This window comes from Vicugna pacos, chromosome 26, assembly GCF_048564905.1.
Source record: "Vicugna pacos chromosome 26, VicPac4, whole genome shotgun sequence".
In the NCBI taxonomy this organism is placed as follows: Eukaryota; Metazoa; Chordata; class Mammalia; order Artiodactyla; family Camelidae; genus Vicugna; species Vicugna pacos.
In genome coordinates this window covers 27,289,847-27,312,231 of record NC_133012.1, presented here as the reverse complement: position 1 = coordinate 27,312,231, position 22,385 = coordinate 27,289,847, and the positions used below count along the sequence as shown (strand labels likewise).

The following is a 22,385-nucleotide window of genomic DNA, read 5'->3' as shown; positions in this document are numbered from 1 at the left end:
TCTGTCTTGAAGAAAATATCTAAATAGCACGAAGCACACCAGGGGGTAAATCCCACAGGACAGCTGAAAGGTCAACCGTGAGAATGAGCCTGAATTTCACGGTGACTTTGCTGGGGGCTGAGGGCGAACAGCACAGTCAAGCACTGGAAGCCCTGGTGCTTCTGCGTGGTTTTTCTCCTCTCTGTCTCTGCTAAACCAGCTGCACAGGAAGAGCAACGGCCTTCTCCATTCTGCAGAGCTGGCGAGAGGGAAGATGCCAGGCAGCATGGCAGCCCTGCACCTTGGCGTTATCTGGATGAGAAAAGTTAACTGTGAAGTCATGATCCCAGAGGTATGAGAAGAGAGAGTTCAACGTCACAAGAGGACAGTGGAAAATAAGGCAAGAGAAAAAGAGAAAAAACTTGAAAAGTGGAGGAGAATCATCAATAGCTTGTCTAGGAGAATTCAAGTGATGGAAGAAATGAAGCGAAATTCTAGAGATTCGCAGCAAACCTCAGCCAAGGGGATACTCCCCCGACTCAAAGAGACTCACACAGAAACACGGGGCGGATGGTGGTCAGGAGGACCCAAGGCGGAAGAGCAAAAGCAGACATGCCCCAGCCTAGCCATCTTGGCCGGACGCACATCAAGCCCGCTGTGGGAGGGGACTATGTCAAGAACTTGTCTGCGTAGTGACGTAAGATGTCTAGAATAGTTGTACATTTGACTTCCATCAAGTGTGTCCATCCAGGTCTCTTTTTTTAGTCTCTCCCCATTACGTAGACACTAAGGACATGAATTTTGAGGACCCTTTGGCCTGTGCACTTGGTTGATCGGGGACCAAAGCTCACTCAGTGAGTAAGAATCATCAGAGAAATTAACACAAGCAGTGGTCAGCACTTCTGCAGGCTTTCTAAGCCCTGTTCCAAGTTACTTTCATCTACTATTTAACCTAATTATTAGAAACAACTTACTATCATTGAACTTCTGACAGATACACCACTTAAAACAGAGGAAAGGCAAGTTGCCCCCAAACACACGGATGGCTCTGGTAGGACAATGAACCAGCTCTCTTCTCCCAGCAGGGTTTGTGTGCAGAGCGCCTGATACAGGTTACTGAAAGTACTAAATCTCCACTCTTCAACATTCCCCAGACGATCCTTGCAGTCATCCAGGAGAAAATGAGAACATGTGAGTTGTTTCAAAGCAAGCTCTATACAAAGGGCCGAGGGAAGAGACTCCATGTCTCATGAACGAGCAGACGCTGACCCCCCTCATGGTCGCAGGCCAGTCCCGCCCCCGCCACGAGCTGCCCTCCCTCCTCTTTCATGGTGAGGAGATTATACCAGACTCTCTAAGGAACATTTCCTTAGGTAAGTGCCCTTCATTCCACGAGGCCCCTCTGTAGTTTGCCTCCTCTTCTGGAGTCTCTGTTCTCAGCGCCATCCTGCAGTCTGGCCGGCTCCACCCCTACTGATGAGCTCCAGGTGCGAACAGAGTATCCACACGGAATTTAGCAAGTTCTCAAGAGTTTGTGAATTCTTTTTTCCTGCACAGTAAGCCTCCGAGAGGTTCCAGTCCGTGTACTGACCCATTTCTAGCTTGTACTGAACTAGAGTGTGAATTCTCTGGGCAGCCAGCTAAGGGCCATGGTCCCAGGGCTGTGAATATTCAGCATCGAGTGCCCCCAGACACAGCGGAATAAAGCGGCTGGCGAGGACTCACGCAGGCTTCTGCCCTTTTCAAAACCAGGGCGAACGCAAATCAGCACTTGCTGAAAACCGGTGAGTCTCTGTCTCCTGGTGTATACAGAACGACTGTTTTTAAAAGAACAGAGAAAGTGGCCGACTTCAAAGCTACTAGAGAGCTGTTAATTTAAACACAAAACCCCAAATACCACCTGTGATGTTTTCATTGTATTTGTGATCACCTTGAAAAACTATGCCAGTTAAACAGACTGAGCCTTTCAGACCCAGGAAGAAGGATGAAATATCTGAACTACAGTATCGTTTGCTTCCAGAGAAACTCGCTTTCTAAAGAATCTGAAGACTCACATCAAGTCAGTACATTATTTAAATACATTCGTGGTCAGTGGAGAATGTAAAAGAAATAAAACAAGAAGAAAAGTGGAGAAAAAGGAAGATACTTGCACACATACTGGGTAACTCTACAGTTGGAGAAACATGATTTTGTTTTCTTGGGCACAATAAATGAACTTGGTACACTGGTGAAAACATATACATTTTAATTTAAAAAGATACTTATTCTTAACTTCAGATAGAGAATATTGGATAAGCATTGTTTTCCTATGATGGACTGCTCTCGAAAACATAGACTTTTTGTTCAGGGGGTCTGTTTCTTACGCTCACTCGAGTTTGGGAAATTCTGACATCTGTGGTTCCCAGGCTTTGCCGATGCTGGAAGTCTGAGCTCAAGAATTTCTTAAACTTGAGTGATCGTAACAGTCAGCCGGGACCCTTGTTAGGCTGGAGAACCTTCTCGTGGGCAGGCACACAAGCACACGAAGACAGCTGGAGAGCCCTCTGGGGGCTCTCCTTAGGAGGGCACTCTCCCTATCGGATCAGGGCCCCACCCTCAAGACCTTATATAACCTTAATTACTCCCACAGAGGCCTCATCTCCAAAGACAACCGTGCTGGAGCTTCAGCATGTGGGTTCTGGACACAAACATTCAGTCCGAAATACCATCCTGGAGGATGTATCCACATCCCAGAAGGAAGGGTGATCACATGCGTGTTTAACGCCCAGGACAACGGCCACAGTCAGCCATGTGTAGGACTTACTGCACAGGAGAGAGCAGGAGTTAAGAAGCCAGAAAACTGACACCAAGTCTAACTCAGCAGTTAGCCTCTGAGACCACCTGACTCCATCAACTGTTATAAATCTTGGTTTTCTTAGTTTTCAAATCATAAAACTAGCACATGTCCTGTTTCATAAAAAGGGAAACCTCAAGTGCCCAAATCCAGTCTCTGTTACCTAATAAAGGAATCAGACCTCGTCTCTGCAACCTCTTCACAGTCTCCTGTGGAAACTGAGGGACTGGCTGGAGGCTCCTGGGTGACTGCACGGTTCACGTCTCAGGATGTGCTGCTGCTCTTATTTTTCGACTCAGACAAGCAGGAAGCGTCCCCTCCTCCGCCGCGACAGCCAGCCGGACCGAAAACAGAGCACGTAGCACAAATGCTGACCTGTTCATCACAAAGCGCACTCCCCAGGTAGAAACAATCTAACTTTCATTTTCATGGTGGTTTTTCATCCTTAAAAAGAAGCAGTTTCAAGCACTACTCCCCATACTCAGAAGGCAGGTGATACTTTATATGCCATTCTCTGTCTCTGTAATTTACAACAGCAGCTCTGGGAAGGCACGTAGTCGTCAGTGTGGACTGCCGACCACTGTGTCTTACCTTGGGAACCTCTTCATTCTATTCATTAAACAGCTTAGTAGTATTTTATGTGTACCTATTATGTGTTAGGTTATCTGCTGCAAAATGGAATTAGATGCAGAGACCACAGTCTGTCATTAGACGTAGCTCAGAGGTTGAGGGAAACACACACTTGAACAACGGCTTTGCTACCTAATGTGGCAGGTGCCACAACCCAGCACAGAACGATGCTGAAGACCAGAGGACCACCAACGGAAGGGAATGTTGAGAAAGTCAGGGCAAGTTGCGGAGCAGCATCAGCAACTAAGCCAGATGTAAACGTGAGTTTAATGAAGTACGTAGTTTTATTTAAAACTTCATACAGTTATTCAAAATTGAGGTAAGGGCAGTCCCAGTCAAATTCAAGTCTGGATGCACCTGCTTTCAACAAGACGTCTGAAGTGGGTATCGGAGAACAGGGGAAGGCTGTTTCACCAATAAGCAGCAAGAGAAACAAAATTAAAGAGGACCGGAGCTCCCTGAGGGCCCAGCCTCGGAGGCATGCGTGAGAGGGGCCGCCCTGCAGGGCCTCTGCGGCGGCCCCCGCGCCCTTCATTTCCTCACTGCGGCTGAGCACTCTGAGCTCAAAAGCCCACTGGTACCAAACTCCATTTTTCACACAATCAATTATTTTTAAAATAGCCCGAACTAGCACATTTTTAGCCATTCAGAGCCCACGCGCTTTGCACACTCTGCAGATCCGCACCCGACAGCTGCTGCCCGTTGGTAAGAGGCCCGGCGGCGTAAGGCCCTATTCGGGGCTGCGTCGTGTCCCTCCGAAACCCGTGCCCTCAGCCCAACCCGAGTAGCACCTCACGGTGTGACTACATCTGGGGACAGGATCTCTGAAGAAGTTACGCATTTTAAATTATGTAACTTTAGGACTGCGTGCAATCTTGTAAGAACCCGGGTCCTCAGAGGGAGGGGAGACCAGCACCCGGACACACAGAGCGCAGGCCGCGCGCGGACACAGCGAGAAGAGGCCCGTCCGCAGCCGCGGGGCGAGGCCGCGGGAGAAACCGCCCCGCCCCGCCCCGCAGCCCCCGCAGCCCCCGCAGCCCCCGCAGCCCCCGCAGCCCCCCAGCGCCTGGCTGGCCGCCGCCGCCGCCGCCGCCGTGGGGTCCCGCTCTGCCCACGCCCCTCCCACGCACCCTGGCCTGGGCAGCGACCTCTACAGCCTGCTGTGTGTTCCGGCGTCTCGCGGTCAGACCTTTCTCTCCGTTCAACCCCAAACCCCTCCAACGCCCTACACACCGTTAGCAAATTCCTGTCTCACGACCAACAAGGCACCTTTGCACTGGGTGAAATTCATGCAAATTTGTTGTTGATCAACTCAGGAAATACATTCTACATTTATTTTGGTTATTTTCAGCAAGATACAGCAAAATTCCTTCCTTTACGTTAGCTCCAGGGTGAGTACAAATGTAACATTTTCCTACGAACATGAGCCTCATGACTCAAGAGTTATTAATCTGGCATGCTGCTGCTTTTCACTAAGAAAAATGAGTGCCTTACGTAGGTGAAATTCAGTGCGTCAGATGCAGCCCCAGCCCTGGAAGACTGATTATTCACGTCTCTCCCCATTTGTTTTCCATTTCATTGTGAATGCAGAAATTCAGATTATGCTTTGGGCTACTTCATATAAAAGACTATTTAAATGAAATAAAGAAAAAATAAATGACCAAGTTTCCATCATATGAAATAATTCACATGAGAAAACATCTCGTTTGTGAGGTATGATACAACATTAGCATCAGTTTCTATGAATGAATTATGAAATCTTACACTGCAACGTTAGCCTTACGCAGTCATGGGAACTGCGCGCTCTTTAAGTGAAGCAAGACCTGGCTGGAGGCTGATTTTGTCATTTACTAACTTCCTTCCGTGTAATCATGGTTAAACAGTCAATCCCTCAAAGGACTAGTTTCTTCACCCATAAAATGGGAATAATGTCCTGTTTCAGAGTCGTGACAATTTGGCTGGACACAGACGTCCTTCTCCGTAAACCTTAGCTGTGGCAGTCCATGCTTGATAAAGACTGATCTCCATCTCCCGTTACACGTCTATTCTAAAGCATCTTTGGAGAGTCGACACCAAATATTTGTAATGGATTTAATGTGCATGAGTCTTTAAACACCTAAGGGGCCAACATTTTATTCAAACTAAATAAATTGGTATGAATATATTTTAAGAATAAAACATTTAATCCCTGTCCTTAAAGAACTGCTTTAAGGAGCACAACCACCACCTCAATCCTTCAAGGAACTGCTTATCAAAGCCAAATTCAAATGTACACAGTAAAAAAATCCGGTTTCTAAGGTGTTTATGAAAAATATATATTCAATAGCTGTTAAATTGAAAGAAAAAGAACATTGCAAAGTTCATAAAATTTGCATTGAGTAGGAGGCTTATTTGCATCCTAAGAGTATATATGACACTTGAATGCTTTAGTGTATTTCAAGTAGCTATTGTAAAATTCCAACCCTGTTCCAGGCAGTATTGATTTTCATTAAATTGATATGTAAGCTGTTTAAGAAAGGAAAACACTGCATGGCTTACTGCAAACTTTATTAGGATTTTTAAATGTCTAAAATCCTACAAAAATCTAATGAAAATATTCTGAATTACAGTGTCATTTTTTTTACTGAAAATATAGCTTGCCTTAAGACAAGAAGACGGAGCACGACACTAATGGTATTCAAGTGGGCTGACTCCATGTATCACGTTGTCGTAAATCTGGCATTCCACTCCTCACGCCCACAGACACAGAACAGCAGCACCCGATGCCCCGTAATGGCCGTGAGGAGCGGGGGTAAAAAGCACTAACGCTTAAACCTTCGCAGCAAAAGACACCCTTCCTAAGGCAATATGGGGTTCTCTAAAAACGAGGGCTACCCAAAAAGACTACAGCACGTCCCAAGTTTTCCAATGTTCAAGCAAAGCAACTAAAAGATATATTTGCTCTCCTTTCCTGAGATGAAAACATGCCCCTAATATTTTAATACATCAAAATCAAAGCTAAGTAAGTTACAGAACAGTAGAAAAGTAAAGCTGTGATTCAAGTCAATGTTCCCAACATCCAGCGATGAAGGAGCCAAAGGATGTGTCCACCTGACAGTCACATTGTCATGTCATTATTAACAACATCCCCACTTTCTCTTCTGCCTCTCGAGCATCCAGTTTTTTTTTTCCCCATAAGCATCGTTAAGGCTATTTTCTTATCATTCCCACACTAAGGGTCCATTGTCTGGACCCATCATTCCCACACTAAGGGTCAATTTGTCTAAGCAAGCTCTCCTCATCCCGTTCTTCCCCATCACAGCACCTCCTACTTGTACCCTTAATAATGGTTGCTATTCTGTAATATGAATGCATTAAATCATTTACCTCTTTTAACAGTCGGGATTCCCTAATAAATCATGACCTCCCTGAAGGTCAGAAATGAGTCTGTTTCACAGACATAGGGACAGACTTGCAGTTACCAGGGGTAAAGGGGTGGGAAGGGATAAAGTGGGAGTTTCAAATTGGCGCCTCTCGGAGACTGACGGAAACGACAGGCATCGTGGTGGTGGTGGTGGTGGTTTCATTGGTACCAACTGAAATGAGACCAAAATAAAGTTGTTTTTTTAAAAAAAATGAGTTGTTTCACTACTCAATGTATACTTAGGCCCAAACACATATGCAAACTTTACCATATGTTCTGTAATACATCTGTAAAAGTTGACTCAATGGGCTGTGTGAGCTCAGGAGAAGGAAGGGCTCCCTGCTCGTTAGAAGCAAGGGCAGCCCCACAATGTAACATACAGGTGAGGTGGGACTTCCAGGTGAGGGCGTTCTCTGCATTTCCATCACGAGGAAGAGGATTCCAGACAGAAGCGGGCTGTCTCACACTATGTATTTTCTTGATCTGTACATTTTCATAACACCAAAGGTTATCAGAGAAATGACGGAGAATACTTACAAGTGAGCTAGAACACTCTTCCTTCAACGCTCAAAATTCTTGATAAAGTCTCTAAAAATCACATGTACTCATTTTTATTTCTACATTCACTTGAAAGAGTAAAAATTGGCAGAACTAAAATCATTTAGCTCATTTCTGTTTCCACAGTCGTAAAAACCCAAGTATGGTAGCAGAGTCACTGTCCCCCTCCCTAACTTCCCCAGCTTTTTGGGATTTCTCACAGGGTGATGCGAAATGCTCCTGAAATGTAAGTCCCACACATGACCTCAGAGCATTTGCTGTAGGTAACTGTCAATGACCTTGGTGTTTCACTTCACACCCTCGAGAGACTTCCTCAAATAATTTTGACAAGACAGCAATCAAGCCAAGCCTTCAGTGGCTCTGCACTCACCGTGGGTAGGAAATTTAGATTTTAGTAAGTCACGGGAGATAAAGAAGGCACAGTCACCACAAGTGGTGCACGTGGTGTGGGACTTTGGACCTCCAGCACGAAAAGTGGTCTCTAATGTGGCAAATTCCTCCAACAGATTTTTGAATATCCCAAAGAAGCAACTCTCCAAGCATTTAATTAAAAAGGAATCCAATCCTACATATTAATCTTTCATTGTATAAAGAAGCCAACGGGTGGAACAAAAGGAAAATAAAAAAGAAATACAACTGGAAACATAAGCATTGAAGAGGCAATTAAGACAACACTCAGACTAAAACAAAGCGTACATTCAGCCCACAACTGCGCTGACCACCTGCCGAACAGAATGCACTCTCCTACGCCGCTGAGCACGGGAGTCACCAGAAGGAGGACACGCCCCGAGTTCTCAACGGGCAGCAGGAGCTGCGTGCCTGTGCTCAAGCACCAACTTGTGCCGACAGCAGACGATGCTTATGACTGGGGACCGGGGTAAGCCCACAAAGCCTACGGAAGGGCAGCACAGATGATAACACCGTCTACAAACCCTCCGTTTTCAGGACCATTTTCTGGCATGCCATAGTTTGGCCTATTTTCAATGGCACCTAGCAAAATATTTGTTATATAGCAAAATAAAATCCTGTTTGTTAGTGAAACACATATGCCTGTTTCATAAGATCATACACAGACTTACTGTTTTTGAAATCAAAGCTGATATTTAACCCTAAAATACTCCCAACTCAATTATTATTTACCATCCCATTGATATTTCAAAATTATCCAGTGAATAATGGTGAGTCAAAATGTGTCTTTAATAATTTAACAATTGTTATATATGAATATACTTAATACATAGCAAAACATAATAAACAGGTACATAATAGACATTTTATAACACAGAAGCTGATAGTTCTTTTACTGCTACTGTGTATTCTAAGTAGTCACAAAAGTAAAACTTCAGCAGCATCACCATTTGTAGGTCACAGTGTCAGGAAGAGGGAAAACGGGGTCTCAGAACACCTAGAAGTGAGTTTATTTTTAGACTGAGTCAAGAAATTCCGTGCCTTCCCCTCTAGGTGACAATTAACTTGCAAGTCAGACTTTCTAGAAAATAGCCCAGGGTCAAGTGCCAAGTTTAAAATTTGCCATCGACTCACAAGGATTTTTTTGAGGAGGGGAGGGGAGGAAGAAAAAATACAGCCCTTGGCTGAAAGCACGATACACTGGAGAAGAGAAAAAAAATGGTAGTCGTGTGGTCAGTGGGCAGCTATGGGACCGAGGATCACGGCGTGAAGACACCTAAGTAGATGAGCTCTCACCACCGATTTTAACGCCCTCCTCGCCCTAACAGAGGGAGCAGCACCGGTAACTCCCACTGGTGCCTCGGGAACAGGGCTGCTTCACCTTCACCTACATCAGCAGCGAGCTACCCATTGCAGCCACCACACAAGATGTGTCCTAAGGACAACTTAGCCTCATCGTTTCAGTAAGAGAAAATTACCTCTCTTTTCTGCACGCAAAAAATAAAGTGATAACAAATACACTGATGAGAAATTTAATTCACGGATGCATAAAGGAAGTCAATGGCAGGAGTCCTCCAGGCAAGCCAGTCTCCCGCGGTCATCACAGTCGGCGGGGACGACGCAGCAGGGCCAGGAACTGACATCTCACAGAGGCTCAACAGTTACCATCTAGGAGCAGCAGATGTTCCCGGAGGCGCCCGTGACACACAGCTGGACCTCCCCGGGGCTCCTCCAGCCCAGCCTCCTAGCGCATCTCAGACCACTAGTGGTGGTGACGGGAGCAGCTGCGACCCGGGCAGCTGCCTTTCCTGTCCCTTCATGAGCGCAGCTGGGAGCTCTGACTGGCTCAACCAAGGACAAGGTACCTGGTGAACGCATCTCTGCGCTGGCCTGTTCCTTGTCTTTGGACATACTTTACAAACCAAAGTATTTGCAAAGTGAGAGGACCTCAGCAAGAACACACTCAAGAAAGGGGACTGTGCGATGTTGAGAGATGACCAACAACGGCCACTTCTGAGCAGCAGCTTTGTGACTCAGACTGTTTCCTCGTGCACGGAATGCTCCGTGACACCAGGGACAGGCGCGAGGTTAAAAACAAGAAAACCTCTTAGACTCCACACGTGGGCGATCTCCTGTGGTATTTTTCTTTCTCTTTCTGGCTTGCTTCACTTAGAATGACATCCTAAACAAGCAAACAAACAAATACAAAACAGAAACAGACTCAAAGACACAGAATACAAACTTGTGGTTGCCAGGGGGGCGGAGGGTGGGAAGGGACAGACGGGATTTCAAAATCGTAGAACAGATAAACAAGATTATACTGCATAGCACAGGGAAATATATACAATATATACAATATATATCTTATGGTAGCTCACAGAGAAAAAAATGTGACAATGAATGTATATATGTTCTTGTATAACTGAAAAATTGTGCTCTACACTGGAATTTGACACATTGTAAAACTATGTCAATAAAAAATGCTAAAAAAAATAAGAAAACATCCTAAGTACCAAGCTATACCTAATACACAATATGTTGTTTAATATCAGAAATACTTCTGCAAAATAACTGAATATTCAACAGACTGTCATCATGAAGAATGAGATCATCTTCTTAAAACAGGAATCACAGCCTCCTCCTGGACGCCCGATGCCTCGTACTTAATCATCACACAATACATGCCTGATGGTATTTCTCATCAAGTAACTTTTGTGAGTACGCACTGAAGAGTAAGGCAGGACAATGAGCAAAATAACTGAAATACTGTGTGTTCCACCAGGAAAGCAACCGGTACAAACGTGAACGGGCATCTGTCACATGTGTTATGCCAACCTGACATCACTCCTGAGGATAAAAAGCAAAAATATCTAAGCTTCATGCAGCAAGAACAGCCTAGCAGCAACAGAAAAACAAACCACAAAGACTAGGTTTGTTGTAACTGGTTAAATTGGCTTTCAGATTTGATGAATAACAGGTTATGTTACCAGGGGTTACATTTTTCTATCAAAGTGCTGTAACCCTGCGGAATAAATTTGATAGATTTTTTTTTCAAGGAGACAAAGCACAATCAGACCTGATTCCAGAGGACTGCAGTTGATCAAACAAAGCTTTTTGTCACGTTGGACAACTCCAACTTTTAGGGAAGGGGCCCCAGCCCAGCTGTGGACAGTCCTTCTGCCTCCTCCTGCCTGCAGAGTCCTCCAGGAGCCACTGAGCTGCAGAACCTCACACCTGTCTTTGTCCTTCCTTGTGTGTCTAGACCCAAGCCAGACGTCTCTCAGAAAAGTCTAACTTGATTTCACTCTAAATCTCTTTCAAGAAAGGTAAGTTATCTGATGACTTAAGCACATACATAATTCTTACTGGACGTTTCCCGAATCATATTCAGTTGTTTGAACCATTTCACTTCCTACAACTTTATGAACAATTAGTATTAGCATTCTTTTGCTTCACATTAACGATCAGAGTGAACTCTACATCTGTCTATTTTGTCATGTAGATCTTCCCCTACCATTTTATCCAAAACAATACAATCTGACTGAAACAGTTCTATTTGTTTTAATACTGTCAAGATGATGCCTGTTTCTGCAACTTACTTTCAAGCCATGCAATAACCCCTAACTCCCTTCCTGGAAGATTTTGTTTGCACAACTGGGGAGTTATCAGTGTCATGACGTAAGGAATGAATACCATTTTTCCAAAACACAGATTATCTGTACCAGCAGGTGTTTAGAAAGGTAAGTTTTCCTTTGTAGAGAGATGCATCTTTTGCTTAAGACGCTGGTTGGCTCCCCTGTTGCTGCAAAAGATCCCAGAAGCACAGATAAGATTCTAACACTCCCAGGACACAGGAGAACGTGGGAATGCACACACCCGCTGTCCCGGGGGGCACCAATAGTGACAGGCATCACACTAATGGCTTCGGACACACCTAGTCATGGCTGTTCTTGCTGACCAGTCCTGGACAGTCACACACACGGGTGGAAAGATTGACTTGTTGCCTCAATCCGTATCTTGCTGGATCCTGTGAGCTCCTAGCTCTATCAAAGCAGATCCACCAGTGACCGGTTGCTTCCGGAGTGGGGTAACTGTGGCCCCGTCAGTCTGGTCATTCTAATTCTCTTCGGTCTGCACTGCTCCCACTTTAAGACGCTGGTGTGACTGTGTAAATGCTTTGGAGAATATGCACACAAGCCCAGAGCTTTTCCCACTAAGTTGGAAGCATGTGTTCGAATTGCTGAACACCTCAGATCCTGGTTCTGACCTGCACCCCCTTGAAGATGACTTCTGAACTGCCTCAAATGCACGGGGACGGGCCAATGCCACTGTGCTGGAACTGCGCCTCCTTGTTTGTGGCTCCCGTCTCCAATTTTAAATTTCACCTTCAGTGATAAGACCCAATGTAGACCTCAGCAGTGCTCCTTCCTGGAGACAGACTCGTGAGTAACTGCGTCTGTTACAAGAATGAAGAAGGCAGGATGGAGGAAGGCAGAGATGCTTATTTCAAGAGCCGTGTCTGCCCCACGAGTCGGTGGAAGATAAAAGGGGGCAAGTACCCTATCTACCACAGACATAAAAATATTTTGTAAAGTGAGGATATTGTTGTGTCTGTAGATCACACACACACACACACACAAACACACACACACACACTGAAAAATTTTACCTTCCAAGAAGGGTTCTAAAAAAAGGAAGAGTAACAAAAAATGTCATGAAGTTTGTCTGGGACAGGCAATCAACTTTAGTTCAATGAGTCAGACAGAACATCTCAGCGAATGCACTGTACTTCCCTCAGGTCTTTGCGGGACTTATTAATGATGTTTTTTGTAACGTCATTATAGTTGTGATGGCAGATGTGAGAAAATACACTAAAAACTGCACTGAAAAGTTGATCACAGAATAAAGTACTAACATCAACAAAAACTTGAAGCCAAGATACAGAGATTCTTCAAAGCAGGGTCTGGGTACCCTAGGGGGACCGCCGAGTTACTTTCAGCAGTCTGTGAAGTCACGACTGTCATAACAATATTAAGATGTTCTTTGTCCCTTTGTCACTCTAATCAGCACACAATGCAGGTTTCCAAAAGCTACATGATGCACCACACTGCAGATTCAATGAGAAAGTTAGGAGAATCTAGGTACCTTCTATTAAACCAGACGTTAACAATGCTGTCCAATGTAAATCAGTACCACTCCTTAATTGTTTGTTTTGGAAAAGAGTTATTTTCTTTAAAATATTTTATTAATATCAATATGCTATTGATACTCAACACTTATTACTATTATTTTTAAGATAATGAAGAACTATTTCAGAATGCTTAGTCATCATTTTTGACACGGCCCATTTAACTTATGTAAGAAAAGCTCTTTGAGACAGAGCTGTCAGATTGAACAAAAAAAAAAGAAAAACAAAGAAAACAAAGCAGGACGTCCAGTCATATTTGAAATCCAAATAAACAACAGTACGTAGCCTAAGTGTGTCCCACGGAACACCTTGCAGTCCTAACTGACGGACTTGCACGTTGCTCACAGCGCAGAGCGGCCCCACCCCGGCGGCTCGGGAGCTGGCGCTGCGGGAAGCGCTGGGGCGCAGGCTGCGGAGGCCCCGGAGCCCGCACGCAGGCGGTGCGCCTATAGCTCGCTTGCTGCTGCTCTTGTCACGCTGTTTCGTGTTACATCAGCCCGTTCAAATGGAAACACGGTGGTGACAATTACAGAGCTTCCAGGGTCCTCCTGTCCCACGGCCCCCGTGTAAACCCGGGAAGCTAGCTCCACGCGACCCCGCGGCTCTGAACCTGCGGCTGAACCAAGCGAGAAGCGCACCAGGAAAGGGCTTCCCAGGGGTGAACCGCGTCCTCTGACCTCGAGGTGCGGGGTCCAGGTTCCTGGTGCCCGCGGCTCTGCGCCTCTCGTGGGAGGCTGACCCCGAGACGCGAAACTGTTACTTCGGACCGTGGACTACAGAGCTGGAGGCGGCGGCCAGCACCGCCGCAGGCCGGGAAGCGCGCCCGACCGGCCTTCGTGCGCGGGCCCGAGGGTCTGCGCCAGGCCTGTCCCCGGCCACGTGCTGCGCGGCAACTGCTGATTTGCCATTTTTAGCCACACTGATAGATGGTTCCCCTTATAGGCTGTGCGACAATCCATTAATTAGAACAACAAAAATAACCAAACCAGATGTGCTGTGCAGTGTATTCAGGTCATTTCCTCGTGAGCTGCAGGAGGCAGGCTCTGCCACCTCCATCCCGCCAACGGGCAAGCGCAGGGTCTCGGCCTGAGCCCTGGGCGCCCGGCTTGATTCCGTCAACGGCCGCCCACCCGCGCTCCGGCGCCCGCAGGCCCGCGGGGCGCCTCCCCTCCCCACGCGGCGGGCCCGGCGTCGGGACAGAAGCGGCGTCACCGGGCGCGACGCTCCGCCAGGCCGAGCCCGGCCCGCCTTCCTCCAGGCAGACGTGGGAACACGCCTCTCTTACGGACGCACTGGCCTCGAGCTGCTTTCCAAGCCCTACCGTTTACTGGTTTAAGTTGCACTCATTTCGGAGCAGTTCTAGGTGCACAGGAAAACCTGAGCGGGAGACACAGCCCAGACGCGCGCCCCCCGCAGCCTCCCGCGCCGGGCGGCCCGCTTCCCACAGCCGGCGCCGCCGCGCGCGCGCCGTCTCGGCCTTTCCACGGGTCTGGGGGACCGACAAGCAGCACCGCCGCGGCGTCGCGCAGAGGAGTTTCCCCGCCTTGCAGTCTGCCCGTCTCCGCCCGTTAGTCCTGCTGGTTGTAAGGCGGAATGCCTGTAAGTCTGAGATCCCGGACGCACCTCTAGCACGCTCTTCACCCGGAAGACACAGGCTCGTGACTAGAAGCGCACACCTTCCTGCTTCTAACCCAACACAGTCTGTCTGCTACCCGCCGTTCCCCCTGCAGTCAATGGCTCTCATAATTGTATCTGAAATTATTCAGGTCTGTACTTCACAACTGATCGTGTCCCCAAAGCCCACGGTACCATTTCTCACGTTTAGCTCTTCTTTTAGACACTTTTTATGGCAGTTTTATTGCGATAATTCCCATACCACAGAATTCTCTCTTCCAAAGGACCATTTGGTAATTTTCAGTGTATGCACAGAGCTTTACAGCCATTGGCCAGCATCTCTCTTCAGAAACGTTCACCACCCCAGAAGGAGTCCCATGTCCGTTAGAGTCACTGTCCACCTGCTCCTCCCCCCACGCCTTGGCAATCACATCTACTTTCTCTCTTGGGATTTGCCAGTTCTGGACACTCCAGTGGAACCAAACAGTACGTGGCATTCTAGGACTGGCTTCTTTCACCCCACCCCTCAGGCAGTCAACAAGTTGCATACAAGTTCCTTGGTATTGACTCCAGGAAACACCTTGGATACCAAAATCACAGATGCTCAAGTCCCATCTTCACAATATTTTTGTTTTGATTTATCCTTTCAGTGTTAACCTCCATCAGATTTAGGTCCCCTTGCCCTTGATCGATGTGTAGCTTCATCCCATGTACGTCGTTCCCATCTTGTCTTTCTTGATGACAAACCTTAAATATTAAAATATGATAAACAGGGCACTCCACCCTCCTTCCTATAGCAGCATGCTATAAAAAGTAGTCTTTTGTTGCGTTTCAGCGCACCCACAAGGAAGCATTGTGCAATGGGCCAAAGGGCTGCTTTCCACAGCCCTTCACTGTGGGAGCAGGTTCACTGGCTCTGCAGGCAGGTACTCAGAACATGAGCAGGTTATCTGTTTTACCGCCATAAGCAGTGCTGGAATGAAAAGCACTGAGTGTGTACCAGCTGTACGTTCATCGGTACGCGTTTTGCTTTAGATTCCTAGAACTTCGCTTGCTGTGCAGAGCACAATGCCTGTGCGACTGCACTGGGCGTTGCCAAGTGTCCTTTCACAGGGGCACAGCAGTTATCACTCCCCACAACATGAGTGCACGAGCCGGCTTTTCCAAAATCTCCTCAATGAAGCATGTTGTCAACCTCTGTGCTTTTGCCAGTCAGACCGATGAGAAATGGCATGTCAGTTTCATTTTGCATTTTTCTTAATATAGCAAAAGCTTTTTGATAACGGCTTAAGGAACCCAGGAATGGGTTACCTGAACCAGACTTGGTGACCAAATAGAGTTCCATGAAGATTAGTGACTTATTTTTAAATGCATTTTTCATAAGTGTCATTTTAATATACTCCAGTCCTCTTGTACTTTTCAAAAAAACTTATTTAAAGATTGTAATTCAAGGGAAAATAACTTATTAAAAGATGTTTGACATAAAGGCAAGTTATCACGAATGTAGCAGGAAGTTTTGAAAAATAAAGTGCCCTGTACAGTGCCTTGCTTGTACCTTTATGAATGTTGCTGGTGACATCACTTAATGAATTTTTTTTGAAAAGAATATTGTGTTAGGAAAGTCTGTCCTGTTTCTGGAGGACAATGTAATATTGTTTGTACTTTCTTCCGTTTTGAGATTATTGCTGTTATTGTTATTATTATTACTACTACTACTACTACTACTATTAGTGGCATTCTTACTATGTTCCAGAATCACTGTTTTCTGATCCTGAATATTTTCAATTTACTGATTAAAAAACTCAGTGTTCAGATTCTGCTGAAGATTTTGTGGCTCTGGGCTTCTCCTGAACCAGCATCTCATACTGTTCTTTGAGCGTCTCAAACTTGGTATTGATTTGCATTCCTTCTATTTTTGCTTCAGGGCTCAATCAGTTGTGTTGAGACAAAGACACTGATCTTTAAGCAAAGCCATGAAGCAACTGCAGAGAAGAGCGACCTGGGCTTGAGCCCGCAGGCCAGGGCTTTCCAGGCCACACCCACTCAGCAGAGCTGGGAGCGGCTCCCCGAGGGCAGGGCTTCTGCATGGTGCTGGCACACCACACAGGATTCAGATGCGTATTTTCTCATTATTCTCTTCATGAGAAAAGCCGTAAGTTCACTAACTCGCCTTGACAGACTCATTTGCCTTCAACATCTGTAGTCACAGCCCAGATACCATGCTCAACGTCATGGCTTTTCATGTGAATCTCATCACCAAACAGAAACACAGCTGTCAATTATGTCCTGTTTCCAATAATGCTGACGAAGGTTTCTGCCATGTTATCAGTCAACCGTCTATAAAATGACCAAGAGCCTGTCACGTGGTCTTTTGGTTCAGGTATTTGATGGTTCCGGTGTCACCTTTAGTAAGAAATGGTTCCATTTGGGGGTCTTTTCCAAGTATTTGGTACCTCACTTTGCTCAGTGTTCTTGTACTTCTCCAGTCCTACTAGTTCTGAGCTCAATCTCTGACCCTACCACTTAGAGAACGCACATTACAGTCTTTCTAGACCACAAGTTTGCTCTGCACCTATAAATAAAGATGGAAACAGCGACCCTTCCCTGATGCCAGCACGTGAGTTAGACAGTCAACACAAATCCTATCACTTCATCTTTGCAATAGTTTAAGGAAGCAATTATTTTCATTCCCATTTTGCAGATACAGAAATAGAGGCTCCAAAAAGTTATTTGTCTCAGGTTACTAACTTAGTTAGAAGATATAAATCACATACTAATATCTATATATAATATAGAGTATATAAATGAGTGTAGAAGTGAATTTCAAATGCGTAACTGTCAGTTCCAAATTTCCTGTTTTTAAATAGTATTTACACCTAAAAATTCACTGGACTACAGAAAGCTTTATTTGTCCACTAAGAAAAAACACTAAATCTGGCTTCAGTTCTAAATTCAGCCAAAATAAATAAGAACCCGCTCCCTTGTCTGATACCACTGTCCTTTATCAGCAGTATCAGGTGCCAGAAGAATGTTTGGCACTTTTTTTCATTGAAGAAATGTTACATGGTGACCTTTAGCTTAGTGTATTCTTTGGAAGAAGCTAAAAATGGATTTCCTGTGAATTAGCATGCGATTTGAGTTACTTCTCAGTGTTTCTGCACTTGAGCTTTGCCAGGGCTGTAAGTCACCAGACGTTAAATACTGCATCACGTTTTCACATGCAGTATTTCTGGAAGGTAGTATCCATATGTGGTGTGTAAAATACATCTTTTGAGACATTTTTAGATTACACGGACTTCCAAATTTCTTTCACTAATTCCATGGATCAGCAATGCTGTTTCTGAAGTGTCCCTTCTATACAAAAATCATTTCCCTTATGATAGGATTACATTTTTAATCGGCATCCAAACAAGTCATCTTTAAAACTGCATGAAAACATTAGGACATAGCTTCCCCCCCACTCCCGTGCAAAGTTTTCTATGAAATCTCAATTTTGCTCATGTGAAATGAGTTAATGTGATATTTAGCAAACTTCATTTTTCTGACATTACACTGCCTTCTAGAGTTAAGAGACTATGAAAAAGGTGAGTTGATAAACCATAAGTGCACGATAAATATAAACTGTTAAATCACTGAGAATGTTGCTTAATAAAACTGAGGCAGGGAAAAGCTACCTGGCTCTTGCCCTAAATTGAGAACTTAGACACAAAAGGTTTTGTTGTTGGTCATTTAATCTACAATATTTTAAGACGTTTTTATTCTGGCTTCTTCCTCATAAGGGTTTAGGATCCTATTTATCAAAACTGAAATGGCTACGACTCTAAAATAGAGTATGAAATGTCTCTCAAACTCTTTTCTGGGTCAACTTCTGCCTCAGGATATGGGCTACAAAGAGAATACGAGTGTCAAAACCTCAGCGCTCCCTTCCAGTCCCTCCTCTCCATCCTGCCCACTGCCGTCACTCCGGTGTTGTCCGCAGACGCTGCAGGGCTCTGTAATGACACACCTAGCACGCGACTCCTCCTCCCGGTCTGCCAAGTGGAAGTGGAACTTCTCTTTGGCTTCTCCCTTCCTCTCTCTCAGCATACGCATCCACTTAGAGATGCTCATGTAATTGCTCCTGACAGGTGCCCAACTTTTATCTCATGCTCCCCACTCACTTGGTCGCTAATGCTGGTCAAGCTTTAATTAGCATGTTGAGAAGTATTAAGACCCACCAAGGCTTCGCTCTGCCTCGGTTTTGTGGTCCATCTCCAATCTGCACTACAATCAAGTTCCCAAAATCTAATTGTTAAACCTGTTTTCCACAATTTTCTTACCAGAAGTCCTGAATAACTTCATACACTAACTTCCATTCAAACTCCTTCCCCTGAGAACCCAAGTCATCCCCAGTCTGAGTCCACTGGGAACTCTCAGTGGGCCTCCCTGCAAATGCCCCCTAGCCAAAGTAAGCTACACATTTTTCATTCTCTGCAAATATTCTCTTGGTTTTTAATCCTGCTGTAGGTTTCTTGCTTTTACTCCACATGTCTTTTTTCTTAAAGCACACACTCAAATATTACCACCTATTAAGACCCAAATCAAACTGTACATCTCTCTCCAGTCTCCATCCTCACCTGGATAGAATAACTCTTTCCTTTTCCTGAAATATGACAAGTGTGTCTATGCTCCACACAGGGCACATATTTTACATCTTAAATTTATATACTAGCTTCTACTCAGCTAAAAGATGACTGATGAGGGTGAGGACCTACTTATGTATCTTACATCCTCTTCATTCACTGAAATAAGAGTCACTTGTCAAAATTTTTGCATTAATACATGTTGTAGAAAACTGCACAAAAAACTACCAAAACCCTCCAAAATTGCCAAGATTCCTGTGCACAGTATTATTGTCTGTTACTGTAAGATTAATACAATTTTAATTGTATCTAGAAAACTAGGTTATGAGCTGAACCGTGTTCCCCTACAATTCATATGTTGAAGCCTTAACGTCCAGTATCTCAGAATGTGATGGTATTTGGAGATGGGAACTTCAGCGAGGTGGGTAAGTTAAAATGAGGTCTCTGCAGGGCCTCCCACTCTAGTCTGACTGGTGTCCTTACAAGAGGAGGAGTTATGGACACAGAAGTAGACACCAGGGATACCTGTGCAGAGAAAAGACCACATGAGGACACAGAAGGCGGCCGTCCGCAAGCCAAGGGGAGAGGCCTCGGGGGAACCAACCCACCAGCACCCTTGTATTGGACGTTAAGCCTTCAGAACTGCGAGAAAATAAATGTCTGTATTTTGAGCCACCCAGGCTGAGGTCCTCTGCTACGGTAGCTCTAATAAATTAATTCGCTCTATGTCTCTAATCCCTTTGGTAAGAATAAAGTATTAATTCAAATTTGGGGAGCCATTCTTTAAAATATTGAAGTTTGTCTGGAATTTACTTTGCTAGACGGCTCTTATCCAAACCTTGTCCAGTGACATCCTCCCCAGTTTGACAGCTCGGTGGTCCCAGACACTTCTGCAAAATACAAGAACTTCTCCACCAGACAGGCAGCAGAGACTGTCAGCCTTCTCCAGCCCCCGACAGAAGGTAACTTGTCATTCATGCTCCTCTCAGTCTCAGTTTGAAAAAATATAATGCTGACACTAAACAAAGGCAAAAAAAATCACTCCATTATTATAGGCGTCGTTCTGTAGAACCACGTTTTCTCTCAAAGATGTTAGAACTTGGGGGTGGGTGGAGATTACTTCGAAGCTTCTAGCATGCTTTTCCAGAATTATTCTCACATGTTACTGTCTTTGTATCATGTAACAGGTATCTGGATATATAGATATTGGAAGCGGTGGGGGTGGGAGGTGAGGCACCAGAGACGCCACTCAAGTTGGAGGTAAAGACTGTGAAAGGAAGGAGCTGGTTTTGAACTCCGACTGCCTGTCAGACAGCACGGTGGACTCTGGAGAGTAAGACACAATCCCTGCCCACAAAACTCACAAAACCTAACGCCATGGGGCAGAAACAGAAAGAGCCTCTTAAAGAAGTGCTGTAATAAAGGTGAAAATTATTATTTCGGGGTGCCAAGGAAAAGGAATGAACCCAAGATCAGGAAAGGCTCTGCCAAATCCTTGGATAATCCCAAGGTCGCTGGAGCTGCTGACATGCACCACGTCTCTAACATGTGACAAGCACTGAGAGCTGTCTACGTACCTTGTGTAATCCCACCAGCCCAGTGAGGTAGCGATTCTATCTCCCTTCTACAGACGGTGAAACTGAGGCAAAGAGAGGGAAGGGCTTGCCCGAAATACAGTGACACGAGCAGCCTGGCTCTTAACTGCTGAGTTCTTCTGCCTTTAAACTTACGAGCCTCTAGTCCAAGAGAGAGATGTTGTTCCTGTATCATCTGGCATCAGTGGTAAAGGGTCCAGATCCATCTGAAACATGACAAGCTAAAACTCTCCAAATGTTTCATATGCCTTAACAAACATTTCCACAAATTTGACTGCTATCAACACCAAGACCATTTCTGTGTTACCAAAAAAAAAAAAATACTACTATCTGGAGATTATAATCAATTGATCTTCAAACAACCAAATGAGCCGTTATTTGTGTCTGGGCTGAATTTCATGAAATGAAGTATTTCCAACTGCTAATCTAGGGACCCGGGGGTCGGGTCCCAGCTTTGCCACTAACTAGCATGTGATGTGAACACATCAGTCCACGTCTCTCATTCTCAGTTTCTTCATCTGCAGCGAGGGGATGCTGATGATAAATACTCTGTGCAGTTTTATAACAATGACACTGGGTACAGCTTCTGACATACATCTTCAGAGAGACAGCTGCACAGTGTTGTATGTATTAACTGTGTGTATTTGTTGCCTGCACTTCTGCACTTCCAAGTGGGCTTTCTTGGGACAAGGTGTCACGTGCCATTAGAAATCACTTTCCCATCACCTGTTTTGAGAAATATGAGCACAACTGTTGATAAATCCTGACAAAAGCACAAAGCTAGCACAATAAAATGCTGACGGAGGCAGGAAGACACTTCACCTGTAGCTGCACTCCACCTGTCTGGGGAGGATTAACGCTGGCAAGCCTGGGGTATCAGCTTGAGGACTAAGTGATTATCGGTAGAGGAACGGCTGCTAAAACCTCACCCCAAGTTCACGTGGAACACACGTGGTCCCAGACTGAGACTGACATGTCCAATGGGACTTCCTAGTTTCTCAGCAAAGAAAATAAATGCTCTCCTTTGAATAATGAACTCATTAGTTTAGGCAAAGAAATGCCATATATACAGATGAACTTATTGATAAAAACAAAAACTGACATAGAAAACAAACTTATGGTTATGAGGCGTTAATGGAGGTGGGGAGGGACAAATTGGGAGTTCAGGATTCGCAGATACTAACTACTATATGTAAAATAGATTAACAACAAGGTCCTACTGTATAACACAGGGAGCTATATTCAATAATATATGGGTTAGCTTGCGGTAACCCGTAACAAAAAGAATATGTAAAGAAATACATATATATAAAACTAAATCACTATGCTTTACATCAGAAACTAACACAACATTGTAAATTGACTATCTCTCAATAAAAAAAAAAGGAAATGCCATACAGAACACAAATCCTTACAATATTTAGTTCTAATTCTCTCAAATTGTGTTTCTCATAAAAATACACCACATAATTCATGGAAAAGAGATTCAGATTCAAATGCTTTTTTTTCGGGGGGAGGTATTGGATAAACTGAACTAGATCCATTATATTACTAT

General features: G+C 45.0%; 1 protein-coding gene and 1 long non-coding RNA gene across 2 annotated transcripts in view; both read right to left on the bottom strand.

The window, feature by feature from the left end:
* The window catches only part of CSMD1 (CUB and Sushi multiple domains 1), a 1,700,362-nt gene that overhangs the window by 957,175 nt on the left and 720,802 nt on the right, over nt 1-22,385 (bottom strand). The window lies entirely within an intron of this gene.
* Nucleotides 5,973-14,108, bottom strand: LOC140689540 (uncharacterized). Its single transcript, XR_012064587.1, has 2 exons — nt 13,986-14,108; nt 5,973-7,017 (listed from the first exon to the last, which is right to left on the bottom strand). It is a non-coding gene; the product is annotated as an uncharacterized lncRNA (long non-coding RNA).